The sequence below is a fragment of the Hevea brasiliensis genome, unplaced genomic scaffold (genome assembly GCF_030052815.1).
Source record: "Hevea brasiliensis isolate MT/VB/25A 57/8 unplaced genomic scaffold, ASM3005281v1 Scaf195, whole genome shotgun sequence".
Taxonomy (NCBI): domain Eukaryota; kingdom Viridiplantae; phylum Streptophyta; class Magnoliopsida; order Malpighiales; family Euphorbiaceae; genus Hevea; species Hevea brasiliensis.
This window is the reverse complement of record NW_026614690.1, coordinates 87,086-104,607: the sequence shown is the minus strand read 5'-3', so window position 1 is coordinate 104,607 and position 17,522 is coordinate 87,086. Positions and strand designations below refer to the sequence as shown.

Here is a 17,522-nt window from a genome sequence, read left to right as displayed (position 1 = left end):
GACTTGCAAACTAAAGCTCAATTAGATGCAGAGATTGATAGAATGTTCTACATTTGGGGGTCTACCTTTTAATTTTGCTAGAAACCCCTATTATGTGAGTTCTTATTCTTTTGCTGCTAATCATGCTTTGGGTGGTTATGTGCCGCCTGGTTATAACAAATTGAGAACCACATTACTTCAACAAGAGAAAGCAAATGTAGAGAGGTTGCTTGAACCAATTAAAAGCACTTGATTAGAAAAGGGTGTTAGTATTGTGAGTGATGGATGGAGTGATACCCAGAGGAGGCCTTTGATTAATTTTATGGTTGTTTCTGAGTCTGGCCTCATGTTTATCAAATCTGTAGATTATTCTAGTGAAGTGAAAGATGAGCAATTTATTGCTAATTTGCTAAAAGAAGTAATTGATGAGGTAGGTCATCAAAAAGTGCTACAAGTCATTACTGATAATGCTTCAATTTGTAAAGGTGCTGGAGAAATCATTGAGAGAATGTTTTCACATCTTTATTAGACTCCTTGTGTTGTGCACACTCTTAATATTGATTTGAAGAATATATGTGCAATAAAATATTTGGAAACTAATTAAGAAACTTATGATGTGTGTCGCTGGATTACTGAAATCCATGGGGATGCTTTGCAAATCAAGAATTTTATAATGAATCATTCCATGAGGCTTGCAATGTATAATCGGTTTAGCCCTTTGAAATTGCTTTCAGTTACTAACACTCGTTTTGCTTATATTGTTGTGATGTTTAAAATATTTAAACTCATTAGGCGTGCTTTAGAAGCAATGGTTATGAGTGATCAGTGGGCACAATACCGAGAAGATGACCAAGGCAAAGCTAGATTTGTTCATTATAAAGTGGTGGATGAGGATTGGTGGGAAAATGTTGATTACATCTTTGCTTTTACTGGGCCCATTTATGACATGATCAGAGTTTGTAACATAGACATACCATGCCTTTATTTGACTTATGAGTTGTGGGATTCTATGATTGAAAAGGTGAAGAAAGTTATTTTTGATCATAAAAGAAAGTAAACAGATAGGTTTTCTCCTTTCTATTATGTGGTTCATCGAATTCTTGTTGATCGTTGGACAAAGAGCAACACTTCCCTTCATTGTTTGGCTCATTCATAAAATTCAAGGTAAATTTCTAACTTATACAGTCATCTTCTTGTTATAATTTTTTTTATTTCTAAAATTTATTTTCTTATTTTTGAAGATTTTATAGTGAAAAATGGCTTCAAGAGGGAGAAGGTAGAGTGCCTCCTCATATGGATGGAGAAGTATCAACTGAAAGAATTAAATGCTTTAAGAGGATTTTTTTTCTAATGAATTAGAGCAAACGATGAATTTGCAAATTTTTCTTTGAAAAGTGGGCCTTTTACAGATCTTGATTCTATTGAAAATATGTATGCTACAGATCCTAGGAAGTGGTGGGCATGTTTTAGTTCCAAGCTATCTTTACTTCAAAGGTTGGCTTTTAAAGTGCTTGGACAACCTACTTCCTCCTCTTGTTGTGAAAGGAATTGGAGTACTTATTCCTTCATTCATTCATGAAGATGGAATAAATTAACTCCAAAATGTGCAGAGAACTTAGTTTTTATCCATAATAATTTTCGTCTTCTGTTGAGAAACTCCTCCCAATATTATGATGAGAAGACAAAATTGTGAGATGTTAGTGGTGATCAATTTGGGAGTATGAAAGATGTAACACCCTAGGCAAATCGGAAAAACACGGGAGAGATGCTGGATTTATAAGTTGGCGGTTCGTAACCCCTATTGACGTGTTTTAAAACCGTGAGGGCTTCGGCATAGAGCGGACAATATCACTAGTGGGCCGAGCCGTTACATTTGTGGTATCAGAGCCGCTCCGCGTGCAATCTTGAGCGATGGTGGGGCAAACCTCAGCGAGGATGCTGAGTCCCATAAGGGGGGTGGATTGTAACACCATAGGCAAATCCCACATCGGCAAAACACGAGAGAGATGCTGGATTTATAAGTTGGCAGTTCGTAACCCCTATTGACGCTTTTTAAAACTGTGAGGGCTTCAGCCTAGAGCGGACAATATCACTAGTGGGTTGGGCCATTACAGAAGATGTAGGAATTCTTGAATTTGCCAACCTTTCATTGGATGAACCAAAGTTAAGAGTTTTTTATGAAAATGCAACTACAAGTATGGGGAAGGAGAAAGTGAAGTAGAGGAAATGTCATAAATTTCATTATCTTTTCTTTTTTAAATATTTGAATATGTTGTAGTTAATGTTTATTTCTTATAAGTATTAAACTTTTAAATATATATCTTTATGGTTGAATTTGAATGTTGATTTGGACTTTATTTATTATTGAACATCTTTCATGATATATATATATATATATATATATATATATACACCCCAATATTTGTTATATTTACACGTTTCCCCCACGTTTTCGTTTCTTATATTTTTTAAAATGCTGTTTCTGCATTTCCCCGTGTCCACGTTTCCGTTTCCGTGCTTCATAGATATTCACACCTATGTCTTTGCTTCTTTAAAATTGAATTAAATAGTCCTCAATGATTTAATTTCATAACACTTTAGTCTTTCACTTAAAATATCATATACTTTAGTCCCTAAGATTTTATTTTGAATCACATTTTAGTCCTTGATTTTTCAAATCAAATTACATTTTCTTCCCTAAAAAAATTGAATATGAGGAACTAAGAAGTTATTACGAATGTAAATTTTACATAATGCCAAGGGGGTTTTTGCTAATTTTTCCTTTATTTTTTAGTTCCTTTTTTTTACTGACTAAGTGATATAGAACTAACAGAACAAAGGGGAATGAGAAATAAATTCTCAATTTTATTAATACTCAATTCAATTGTCAAATATAAAAAATTCTACTCAAAATAAATAGAAGACAAGTATATATAGAGTCTATTTAACATTGTTATTAGAGCTATTATTGAAAAAAACATTTTCTTGAATATTTAGTTAGAGAGCATTAAAATTCATTTAAAATTATTTAACATGTTCTTCATGAGAGCATCAAAATAATAAAATAGCTTTTTTCGAATAATTTTTTTCAAACAACTTTTTTTAACAATATCTAAAATGGTGCTTTTCTAAAAGGTTTTTTTTTTTTTTTACCGTTAAAACTCAATGCACTTGCACACACAGAGAGAGAGAGAGAGAGAGAGAGAGAGAGAGAGGGAGAGTAGGAAGGTTATTTTGCCTTTCCTTAGGCTATACAAATTACTAGAGGACAAGGTTCAGGCCCCTAGCATAAGCAAAACCATAACTAGGCAGTTTAAAGTGCACAAGACTACCAAGGTTGAATGCACATGCTAGTTGGAATTTTGCACATCCTAATTAGAATAAACCTTACACTAGGGTTCTTACATATGGTATTTATTTATTTTGCACATTATAATGCTAATATTTATTTTGTTTTTGGGAAAATTACAAAAGATCTCCCTGACTTTTACCAATATTTAAACTTATGTCCTTGCATTTTCAAAATTGAATTAAAATAGTCCTCTTTTAAATTTCGTAAAAATTTCTCATTCACTTAAAATATTATAAAATTTATCCCAAATATTTTATTTTGAATTGAATTTTAGTCCTTGAGTTTTCAAATAAAATTACTTTTTCATCAATGAAAAATTGAATAGCAAGGGACTAAAGTTTTTTTACATAAAAAGTGATGGACTAAAATGTAATCGAAGGACTAAAATGGACTACTTGATTCACTTTCCATAAACAAAAATGTGAATGCAAATTTTACATAATGTGAAGGGGGTTTATAATGATAAAAAAGGGGGTTTATACTTTATAGTAATTTCTCTTTATTTTTTTGTTTCCTCTTTTTTGTTAATACTCAAATCAATTGTCAATCATAAAAAAATTCTCCTCAAAATACCTATAAGACAAGTATATATAGAGTATTTGTAATCCTACAAGTATTCGTATTGGGAACCCTTTACTTCCTATGCTTCTCCTTAGGTAGTCCATTCTCTTAGTTTTTCCTATTCTGCCACTTTTACCTTCATACACATCAATTAATTCCTTACCATCTCTATTATTGTATTTTTCACACATTCATCTTGACATCCTCATTTCTGCCATACTATCATACATCATAACTAGTAGAATTATAGTCCTCTGAAATTCTTCCTTCAATTTGGTATTTTGCAATCACATAGATCTATTTGTCTCACTTCTTTACTAGTTAATTAATGGATTCTTAAATTGAAATCCATAGCCAAAAACCTAAAATGAAAAACCATGACTATTATCTAATCTAACTGGCCCATCTAACCATTTTTTGTCAATTTCATTTTTTCAATTCTGGCTCTTTTCATTTGATTACCCCTAACGTGCAGCATGAAGATTGGAGATTTGATTAGCCCTAATGTGTGGTAATATTGGGGAAAAAAAAGAGGTGGTTACAATTATGGGAATGGCAAGTAAGACCCAAAAGGAAATTCTAGAAACATGTTAGGAATGAAAAATTAGTCTTGAGGAATTAAGGGAGATGAGTGTAGGAAAAAGAGGAGGAGAAAGGGAAGAATAAAGGTGAATTCTCTATTAATCAATCAATGAATTCTCACTTTACAATTTTAGATGTATATTTTACAGCTTGTTTTATAACAAAACATAAATAACTACAACTGTGCTTGCCATAATTAACTTAGAATAAGCTATTTATCAGCCTTTTTCCTTTCTCTTATATGCAACACAGCAACACTCCTTACATGAAGTACTATAAGTCCTTATCATCACAAAAATTCCGTTGAAAACCTAAGCTCTTACCATTATAGTGCACAATGGTCCTTATGTGACGTAGCTATAAGTATTATTTTATAAAAAATAAAAAATAAAATAAAAAAAAACCTTATAAACCAACCCACATTATGTGCATTGATATAAAGTCAACAAAGCACAAACACGTGTGTGTTATAACCTAGTGATTTATCTCAGAATAAAGAGAGAAAAACCTTACATAAACCAGAAGTGGACCCAAAAGGAAGGAATTTTCAGTGGTCCCTAAGCTAGGATTTTTTGGATATGCACAAGCAGTTTGTGTACATTAAGTACTGAAAAGAACATATTTTTTCCAAACTCATTCAAATGAAATGGGATTATTCAAGAGCATGAGCACAATCACATACTAGTGAAGAAGGAAAGAGTTATCTTTGGTGTACCCATTATATGAGGAGCATAAAACTCTGAGTATATAAGTGTGGTATAAAGCGATAACATCTCTTCAATGTCTAACGACAAACTTCTTCACACTATTGGAAGTTGAAACTGAAGTTAGTTCATCACATAGTTGCCAACAGAATAAGATAATTAGGATAAACTTGAAAAGCAATATAGAAAATTTAAAAAGAGATAAGATAGGCGCAAACACATATGTATCAGTAGGAAATCAACTCTAGGCTTTGCTTAATAAATGAAATATCTACATACATATCAGTTGGAAATCTGAAGATGGTTACTATCAAATTGCTAGTGTATAGGACAAACCTCTTCTCCAATAGACCATGGCTCATGGTCAAAAAAGCCTTTTTCAGAATGCCCATGGCAAAAAGGAAACATTGCACTAACATCCATCCACCTTCCAAAAAGCTTGGGCGTTGCATTGCCAAAAAATCCGCTAATATTAGGTCTTGAAAATGGTTGATCACTGAGTCCTTGTTCATAAAGTAAAACCAAAATTATATAAAATAACTATGTTGCAAGAGATGACCCAAAAAGTAATTTTTATTATTGAAGCAATTTATTTTCCTTCAGATAAAAAGACCATTTTCTACTTCCTTCCAAATCAAACTATTCCCCAAAAAATACAGAGAATCAATGAAAAATTCAAGAAAATAAGGAAGAATGGAAGATAAGGAGGATCATGACAAGGAAAACAAGTTTCGCAAAGAACAAAATTAAGCAAAATAGATATGCAATCTAGGATGAAAAGACCATCAAAATAAACAAAGACAGAGAAAACAAATATGTAGTTGTTATATTGATTAAACACTAATCATATGTACACATATACATTCCTAGAATACCAAATTAATTTAAATGCCCTTCCAACTTGAGATTTTTGCATGCTCTCTAATGAACCCATAAGTTAGCATTCATAGTTGGTAAGAAGAAAAAACTTGTTACATTCTCCTTATAGACTTCAAACCAACCGCCATATTCTATCCATAGACCTATAATGTGATCCCTAGCAAAGGGCCTTAACATCTATATAGTGCTTGAATGCCTTTAATATCATATCCTGTAATCACAATATCATTTGCATAGACAATTAAGACAATCTCCTACTCCTTGGCTTGTCTACAAAAGATAGTATACAACACTTAAGACACGAAACACCATAATATTAATAAATCAACCTAACAAAGCACATGGAGGTTCTTTAAGACTAAGGTGGGATAAAAAATACGAGCCACCTTTCATGAGAAAAATGGTATATTGGGTCGACCTTCAGATGAAATGTGGTCAAAGACAATGCTTAAAAATAATTGAGTCAAACTTGCCACGACCTCAAAGCCAACAGACATAACCAAGCTCTTAGCTTGGTTATATACTATCAAGCTCACTATATTGATTGGGAGTTCAAATGCTTAAACCCAATTAGGAACGTTTCCTTTGCAAGGAACAAATTATAGGAGAAAGTTTAATGAACACAACAAGGTCTCTTTACGGACTATGTAGAATGGCAATATTATTTCATTAATTTCAAAGAGAATTTTATATACATACACGCACGTGCACACGCATACATATATATATTCAGAGTCCTTATAACTACGTTTGTACAATTTAGTTATCCATTGTAAATAGGAATCCTACTATATAGAGTTTAGTTGACTTTCTATAATAAACTAATGTAGTACCTATTCTGCTATACACTGTACCTATTTGAAAGTGCTTTTAAAGCAACAGACTAGATAGGAGTAACAATTATAGTAAGAGATACAAGGAGACTAGGATATGACAAGTAAGCTAAGTCTTCCTCCTCAAAAACACTCTTCATTCTTTTATCTCCACTAATTCAACCTTAACTCCCAACTCCTTGAAATTGACGTGGGCATCAAAGTGTCATTTGTTAACCATGAATTTTTTTTTTTCGAGTATCATTTCGGGCATCAAGGTCTTTAATGCAACATTCAAAATTCAATAGTAGCCATTATTTGATACGATAATAGAAACACATAAAAGACAAGTAAAGTATCTACAAGTGAAGTTTTACAACATTTAAAATCAAAGCCCTAATACAATCATATCCTTGGTTTAACATATGCAAAAACTTTATGAAAGCCATTTATTTCGACCATTTTAGCATTGTTGCACATTTGATAGCCTTTTCATCCTAAAGTAATTGAAATCAATCCATGGTTCAATTATGAATAAAACTAAGATTGCTAGCCCCAAAATCCAACAATCCATAGAAAAGAGGATGCAAGGTGCGTAATCTCCATCTTGTTGATTAGGTAAACTTTGCTAATGGCATTCATGTAGGATATTCATAAACTTTAGGCCTCTTGCTTATTCAATTTTCCACACTTTCCTAAGACTTCTAGCCCCAAAATACAATATCTGGTTTCTCAAACTTCATAAATTACTCATCAATTAAAGAACCATGGGCATAGACATGTGCGAATGCCCCCAATTGGAAACATTATCTCCTGTCCATGTTGCAGCATTCTTTTAACTGCCAATAAATCCAACTCTAGTAAGAACAAAGGGATGCTTATTTTCATTAGCTAATTTCATGCCTTCAAATGTTGATATTCCCATTAGCATGCCATATATCTAAAAATAAGAACTTCAAGTTCAAAATTTATTTGGTTATCAACAGTAAGTATAAATAAAAACAATCACAACATGGAACTATTGTCACACCCTACCCCTCCGTAAGGCATAACATGATCCCGTAGTATACCTAATGAATTACCAACTTCTTCTACTGATAACCCATTAAATACACTAAAAGGGATTTTAAAACTTTTCTTACTTCTTTTTATAGTGGTGAGCACTATTGACAGGTGTTAAAATTTTTTTTTTAACTGAAGTGAACCAAATAACACATTTGAAGTATTAACAATTTCTGTAAAAATTTTGGCAGAGTAACATCTGTATTTTAAATAAAATAGTTCTTCAAAAACCTGTAAAAAACACTTCAAATATATAATTCCTCAATCCCAAACTCTAATAATTTGTTCAACACAATAAATTTCTCAACATTATCAACTCAGTTCAACAATCAATTTTTCAGTGTTTCCAAAACAAAACTGAGATAAGATAAATTTATCACAATACTTTTACAGGCCAAATAGTTTACAATTTTAGTTTACAACTGCTCAAGACCAAGTACAATATATACATACAGTGCACATACATTATAACAAAAACTACACAATATGGTATACTCAATATACCCGGCGAAATCTCAAAATGTGGTACAAGCAGCCTACTCTGCTGCTCTGTCCGTCTGTCTACCTGCGACAGCAATGAAAAAGCTATCGCTGAGTAAAATTTACTCAGTGGTGCACAATAACAATTTAAAAATGCGGTATGTAAAACTTTTATTGACAATTTACAATCCAAACAATTCACAATTTTTCAAAGCTCATATAACACAAATTTGATCAAACAATTAAATAAGACAGTGTTGCCAATCAATAACACAATTTGATCAAATAACTGAATAACACAGTTTTGCCAATCAATAACACAATTTAGGCCATAACACAAATTTTTCCGAACATGCCCTGTGTACATCACGACAAGGCACACTCACCCCACTAATCGAAATTAATGAGGGAGGAAGCTAGCTAGATAATGAGTACTCATCTACACTCACCTCAGACTGGCAAGTCAAAGAGGGAGGAATATAATCACACTCACCCCATAAATAGAGGAGGGACATAGTAACACTGTCATGCCAAGTGTGAATCAAAACAATTCCAAATCACAATATTTCATACAAACCACAAATCACATTTTATCTCAAAATTTCCATTTGCAAAGTAGGCAACACAATAATTTCCAAATAATATTCCCAAAGCTAAAATAATAAAAAATTATTCATAACTCATTTCTCCAAATAAATTTTCTAGTAAAAGCAGTGAATAAAAAAAGTATTGCGCACAGACCTTTGATATATGCCTCTTGGCCCAGAATTAGTGTTCCTTACGCTTCTCAATATCCTTTTCAACTGAAACACACAATTTAAAGTGTTTCAGTACTCAATGAATTTGTTTCTAACAATAAAATCTAATATTTAAATTTTATTGGTACTATTCCCTTCAATTCATTTCATTAGTCAACCTATAATGTTGACTCTTGATGCACTCTAAGTAAGTCAATTCTAGTGTTACCAATATGTCACATTTTATAGCCCTTTAGTATTGGTATTTGTCACCAATTTCATTTCCAAGTGTATTGCATTTTATTACAATTTACCGGATTTCAGTGTACTATTTTGACCTAGCCTGACGACCTAGTTTCCTCGATTTTTGAGTTTCGGTCCAAACTACAAACTTGTAGGTCTATTTCTTATTGCACGCGGGGCAAAATTTCAGGTTATTCTGAGTTGTGTAGACCAAGATATGGTCAATTTACCAATGCTGGACAGAATGCACTAAAATGGTAGGCTTAGGTCATTTTTAGGTCACTTTTGGTTCGGCCAGTTTTGGTACCTGAACTTGTGCAAGCCATTTGGCTTGGTTCTGACCATTTCTTGGCTTTGGTGTCTTCATAAGAATTGTAGATCTATGTCCAAAATATTCATGGTAAAAATTTCAGGTCATTTGGACCTGTTTTGAGTAAGTTATGGTCAAAACACTAACTGCTGCTCAAATGGTCAATTTTCAGGCTTTCAAGTCACTAATCCGGATTTGGTCATTTTTCAAGTCACCTTCTAGGCAGAATTTAGGTAACATTTCTACATGAAAGTTGGCCTATTTGGTGTCTAGTTTCACCCTCCATTGGCCTCATACCAATTGGGGTCATACACTTAAGGTTCTAAGCTAAAACACACACTGCCCTGCTACACATTCTTCAACACTTACTAATTACACATTCAATACTTACCAAGTTTACCTTTCATCCAATTCTGATTTGGTACCAGAACATTAACACACTTTACATCACATTTTGGTTATTTTGGGTAGCTTGTAACCACTCTCAACATTCACATTATAACTCAGAATTTTCAAAGTCCAATTACAATAATTTAACCACATGAACATACCTCATTCACATGTCCAAATCCAAACAATTATTTACATACACATGCTGCCACCATAAGCAACATAATTCAATAATATTTCATAAACTTAAACACTTCAATCTTCTTCATGAGTTTGCCATAAGTTTACACATATCCATCAACTTCCATTTTCACTTTTTAAGCTTATAAATCAAACCTTACACATGGAATTCAACTTCAATACAATTAAACATTTAAATCATCATCCAAACAACCATTTACATACAAGGGCAAGCTGTTCATGGTGAGGTTTCATGGCTGCCTAAATGGCTCAACTCCAATAATTCATCAACAACAAAAATTCTTCCATAAATCAACTACCCACAACACCCACACAAACTTTAATGAAGCAAAAATGGAAAACAAGCACTTACTCAATTTGAAGCTTGTTAAAAACTCATCAAAACCTATCTTTCTTGCTCCCTAATTGCTGCCCAAAGTGTGGTGATCACTTTTAGTGAAGGAATTATGGTGAAATGAAGCTTGGAATGGAAGTGCATGTGGCTTGCTCCATGGACGGCAATGGAGCTTTAATGGTGGTTCATATGGCTGTTTGTTATGAGGTTGAAGATGAAGTGGTTTCTGCCCCAAATATGATATATTATATGTTCACTAATCCCTTTAGTGGAGCATTAAGTTTAGTTAATGATTAATTAATCCAAAGTTTCCAATTTTACAATTTTGTCACTATTCTTCCACTATTTACATTATGTACCCCAATTTCAATTTTCATGACATTTTCAAAGTTCAATATCATTTATTTTTAATGGACATTTAGGTCAAAAGGCAATTCAGATTTTTAAATGACCCAAATGCCCCTATTCGGGTTGTATTCCCGATTTTTCGATAACACCGATTTTTGTCAGTTTCTCGATTTTTCATTTTTTTTTTGTACTAATTAATTAATTTTTCTTTGATATTTCTAATGTCATTTATGCTTCAATAGATGTTTATTTAAGTCCTAAAAATATTTTCCAGGGTTCTCCGTGGTCCAAGGCTAGTCAACGGTCCTCGCCGTAACTTCCCGGTGCGGTCACCTATCGTTGCGGTTTTTGGCTCGTTTAACTTGGTTACATTTCATTGCTATTATTTTTCCTTTATTTTTCTTGTATTTTCCTTTCTTGTATTTCATTATTTTATGTCTTCTCACTAATATTTAGATGTAGTTCCAAGCATCCTAACTGTCCAGACAGATACTGTCATCGGAACAGTAGAACGCACTACCGAACATAGGGGTGTTACAACTATTCTTAAATTCCGTTAGAAGAAATCATTATCTTATTAAAACAAAATAAGGGAAAAGCAAAGGATGAATACATTGTGATAGCACGAATGGTCCTGACAACCCCAAGTTCATTATCTCCTCGACGAATATTGCTTTCAGATATTGCCCTTGTTTCTATGTGAAAAGTTAAATAATGAGTCTAAGTACTATTAAAGAAATTGCAAGCACTAAGAAAATCACAATAAGAGTCACTTTAAAAACAACTGGCTAATTCATATCATTCCATATACCATCAACATCATCAGAAATGAAATCTTTAACTAAACTAGCCCACCAAGAGCGAACCTTTAATTGCGTGAAGTCAGGGACAACACAAGGCCCAGGCCACACCTCCCCTGAAAATGGGTAGGAATAGAGTAACAACTCAACATTTTTTAGAACCCAAACATCACTTTTAGAACCACTATCATACACAAAATAGCCTTCCTCACATTTGATACCAGGGTTAAGCATTCAAGTTCCTTTAAAACTTGCATCATATAGATCTTTGCCCAAAAATTGTGGATCTGGAAAATGTTTCTGAAATAATTCATAACAAAATTTCTATGTCAAGATTGACAATTGTAAGTTTATCATAGAAAATACATTTCTATCTATGCCAATATCATTGATTTAGATCTTGCTTAATGCGTAGTGAATTTGGCAGAAGGCAAGAAATTAATAAAATTATAGAGCACAATAGTAAATGCATCCAGAGGATTAGATAATCATTAATCGCTCACAAAATGTCCATAAACCTGTGTTGCCCCAGTAAAACAGAGTTGTAAGAAAGATGTTTTGAACATGGTCGGACTATTTAAATACTTGCACCAAGATGGTTACTTTAGAGTGCTAGTTGTGAATGACTTATTGAGTATTGGGATTAAGCTATGATTGAGTAAATTGGGTTTGTGATTGTGTGCTATGTTTTTGCCTCTAAATGCATGTTCCATAGATATGTAACATACAATTCTCAATTTGTGTAACAGTATATATACCCAAAGGCTTGAGGGAATAATCAAGCAATTCTTCCCTACATTCTCTTTCGATTACTCCGCCCACTTAATTTTTTAAATGGTATTAGAAATGTAGGTTCTCATCTCCTAACATTTATTTCTCCCTTATTTCATTGTTTTGAGAAATGAAACTAATGTTTTTCAATCAAGGGTTGTTGAAGAGATACTTAGTAGCAACACCATCCTCTGCCAAATGCCTTTTCCACTAAAATCTTGCTACTGGAAAGCCCCCCACTGACCATAACACAGTGTCACAAAGTTCTGGACTCTTATACACATGCATGTGAATGAGATGTCGTCAACCATCCTTTTCCATTGGAATCAACACTAGTCACATTTCTTTAATTACGCAACTCTTCTAGCAGCAAACCTTCAACTAAATCCCCTGTTATCTTGGGTGTCTTAGAGAACATAAGGTTTTGTTATCTTGGATTATTGTAGATTTGTCTCCTCTTATCTAATAAAAGCGTATCTTAGTCTATTTTCTCTAAGAATTAAAGCCTTTGGCCCTCCTTCATTTCATTCTCTAGGTATCATGAATCCACAACCACTTCAAAGTTATTCTCTAGGTATTTCAGTCTTCCCCACTCCTTTTTTTTTAACCATTTCTATTGCTATTGCTTTTACACTTCTTGGGCTTGTAAATTCAAGATATTATTCCTTCCTGATTAAAGAAAAAAAAAGGTGACTAATAAAGCAATCTCTATAAATACAATTATGTGTCATCTTGCTCATTAATTAACTCATTCTATTACCTTGATTGAAGTCCAATATGAATAATACTTGCACTATCAATTTCCTAACCAGTAGTCATTCTCATTTTCTCAATTTGGTAATATCTTGGATTCTCTAAACCAATCCTCATCCATTGAACCATGAGTCCTTGATTTTAGTGCTTCTAATCACATCCTAAGAACAAAAATCTTTTTTCCACCCCTATTTCTTCTCCCATTCAATCTAATGATACTTTAGCCAATGGATCGAAAGCCAAGATTGAAGGGTAAGGGAGGAATTTCTCTCCCCTCTGTTTCTTTAACTTTAGTAGTATTTACTTCTAAGTGTCCATATACTTTAATCTCCATTTGCAAATTCACCAAACAGCTTAATTGTTTTGTCATATTTATAACTAATTCTATCATTGTGTAGGACGAAGGTATGGGGAACGTGATTAGCATGGGACATGAATAAAAAGGACTATATTATCTCTCTAAAACAAAATCTTTAATTGCCTTTCATCACTTCTCTTGATCTTCTTCATAATCGTTTTGATCATCCTAGTATCTCCAAAATCAAGACACTAGTTCGTACTCTTTCCACCTTATCTTCTTTAAATTGCGAGTCATGTTAGCTTTGAAAACAAACTCATTCTTCTTTTCCAAAGCAAGCTAATAACTGGGTTGCATTCATTTTTTACATTGTTCAATTGGACATATCAGGTTCGATTTGTGTCAATTCAACACTTCAACTTTGGCATTTCACTGTTTGTTATCTTTATTGATGATTATTCTCGATGCATTTTTTTATTTTTTGTGAAAAATCATTCTAAATTATTTTCTATATTCACCCTGTGATTAAAGGTGTAAACGAACCAAGCTGTTAGAAAGTTGCTCAAGCTCATTCAACTTGTTTAGAATACGAGTCGAGCTCAAGATTGATTTTCAAGCTTGTTTAATAAATGAGCTGAGCTCGACCTTCGCAAATCTATGATATAATCAATATATTAAATGTATTTATAGAATATAGTTATTTGTATTTTAAATTTAATTTTTTATGAAAATTAAGTTATTTTTTATACGAGAGCTGTCACACCTTATCCCTTGTAAGGCACGACATGTTCCCGTAGCATACCTAATGAATTACCAAACTCCACCTACAGATAACCCATTATTTATATTACAAAGGATTTTAAAACAAACTATAACTTTTTATCTTATCAGTTCTTTTACGGAAAACTGCATGAGAATAGTAAAAATTCCATGGAAACATTCATTGTAAATAATAATAGACTAAATATTACAAAAGTTACATTTTCATAAGTCTTAAAGTAAAATACAAAATAGTTGCAAACTCAAAATGAGATAGCAATGCAATGCTTTTAAATACAAACTGCTCAATATCCATACATCCATACATATAGGTACAAAATACATCCAAAGGAATCACAAGGGTATACCTAACGTAAATACCCACAAACAATACCAAAATGCTGCTTTCAAGTCTCTCACTCGGCAGCCTTCTCCTTTCCTTTACCTGCGATAGCATAAAGAAGCTATCGCTGAGTATATCACTCAGTGGTGCACAACTAACAACTTTAAAACTTAAGGTAAAACACAATTTGTCAAAGCATAATAAATCACATTTTTCTTAAGCATGAAAACTTCACAAGAGTTCCAAGTTCATAAGAGCCATTTATTAGAATAACATTGCAAATGAGAAATCATACTTCATAAATCACAATTCACAAAGCATTAATATTGCCAACATCAACACACAGTTCAGGCCATGACACAAAATTTCACGATCAGTACCGTGTTATACACCATGACAAAGCAATCTCAACCTCACTAACCGTTATTAATGAGGGAATGGCTAGCTAGCTAATGAGTACTCATATAGTCTTATCCCGCTAACCATTATTAATGGGAGACATAATCAATATCAATTACCAACCCCAAGTAGCCGTTACTACTGGGGAGTTCCGAAAGGGACTGTCATGCTAACTGTCGTTTCAAAACAGTTTCCAAAAATTTTCCATTCAACAATCACATTTATAAAGCAATAAACACATTTAAATTCATCATAATATCCAAATAAAGGTAACAACACCTAAATTTCTTAAATGCAAGAGAAAAACCATATTTCAGTCAAAGTTGTAACACCCCTAAGTTCGGTAGTGCGTTCTGCTGTACCGGTGACCAGTGTTGTCCGGACAGCTAGGATGCTTAGAACTACACTTCAATATGAGTGAGGAGACATAAAATAATGAAATACAAGAAAAGAAAGTACAAGAAAAACAAAGGAAAAATGATAGCAAAGAAATGTGATCAAGTTAAACGAGCCGGGAAACCTAGCGATGGGTGACCGCACCGGGAAGTCACGGCGTGGACCGTTGGTCGCCTAGGCTCGGGAACCCTGGAAAAACATTTTAGGACATAAATAGAACCTTATGGAAGGATTAATCTCATTAGAAAGATTAAAGAAAAATTAAATAATTAGTACAAAGAAAAGTGAGAAATTGAAAAACAGACAAAATACGATGTTACCGAAAAATCGGGAACGTAACCCGAACAGGGGCATTATGGTCATTTGACACCCCGAATTGTCTTTTGACCTAAATGTCCATTAAAAATAAATAGTATTACACTAAGAAAATAAAATGAAAAATTAAATTGGTGGTACCTAAAATAAATAGTGGAAAATCATGGGTTAATGTGGAATAAATGCACATTTAGCTTATTATATGATTAAATGACTAAGTGGACCACTAAAGGATTAAATTAAACATAAAATGTGGCTGATGTAAGGCCACTATACCCATCAGAATGTTCATCTTCCTCATTTCATAAACATTGCCGTGAATGGAGGTGAGAGGAACTCCATAGCCATTTTCATGCAAGCTTTCTTAACTCTCCATTTTCAACTCCAACCTCTTGGGTTCCTTCATGAAACTTTGTCTACACATCACAAGGAAGATATTGATACCAATTTTGAGAAGTTTGGTGAAGGTTTAGCAAGTTACAATTAAAGGTAAGTTTGCATTTTTGAGAATTTCCTTGTTAAACTTTATGTTTATGTTATGGGTGTCGATTTGTGAAGGAAATTTTGAAGTTTAAATAGTTATTGAGATAGCCATTTTGGACAGCCATGGGTCACGTTTTTGATGAGGTATTTGTGTATATAATTGATGAGAAATAATGTTAATCATGGTGATTTAGTAACCTAGTGATTTAATGCATGTATATATGGTGAATGATGCACTTGGATGGGAATTGGTAACTTGGACAGCACTTTGATGTTGAAGGACAAATTTGGGCAGCCTTGGGGACACTTGAATAAATGTGTATATTCATGGGAGTGTTGGCAGAATTGTGGCATTAAGGAATGAAGGATATGTGTATGAAATTATTGTGTAAAGTGTATGTGAGAATTAGTGGTGTTTAGGTGTGTATGTAATGGTATTGAGATATTGTAAATGTGAATTATATTTGGTGTGTTGAGGGTAATGGTAATCTGCCCAAAATAATGTTAATGTAAAGTAGATTATACTGTGGTTAATGCACCAAAACAGATTGGTAGGGAAGTGAACCAAATTGCAAGGTATATGTGTGTTTGAAGTGGGGTGTGAAATGCATATTGAGGGCAGTGTACATTTTAGCCCATAACCTGAAATGTGTAACCTCAATTGGTATGAGACCAATTTGAGGTGAAACTAGGCACAAAATGTGCCAACTTTCATTGAGAGAACATACCAAAATTCTGCTTGCAAGGTGATGTGAAAAATGACCAATTCGGATTAGGTACACTTGAGACCTAAAAACTGACCATTTGGGCAGCAGTGAGTGTTTAGGCCATAACTCACTCAAAACAGGTCCAATTGACCTGAAATTTTAACCATGAATAGTTAAGACCCATACCTACAAGTCTTATGAAGACACCAAAGCCCAGAAATGACCATAAGCAAGTCAAAAAGCTTGCACAAGTTCGGGTCCAAAAACTGGCCGAACCAGAGTTGACCAAATTGACCTAAAATTGACCTAAAATGGTACCATTTGACCAGCAATAGTATAATGACCATAACTTGGTCTACTTAACTCGGATTGACCTGAAATTTTGCCCCGCGTGCAATAAGACCTAGATCTACAAGTTTGTAGTTTCGACCGAGACTCGAAAACCGAGTGAACTAGATCGTCCGGTTAGGTCAAACCAGTGTCCCGGAATCCAGCAATTTGCATTAAAATGCACTAAGCAAGGA

General features: G+C 33.4%; 1 pseudogene; it reads right to left on the bottom strand.

Annotated features, from left to right (window-relative positions):
• Window positions 1-17,522, bottom strand: part of LOC110632241 (uncharacterized) — a 102,285-nt pseudogene that overhangs the window by 12,112 nt on the left and 72,651 nt on the right.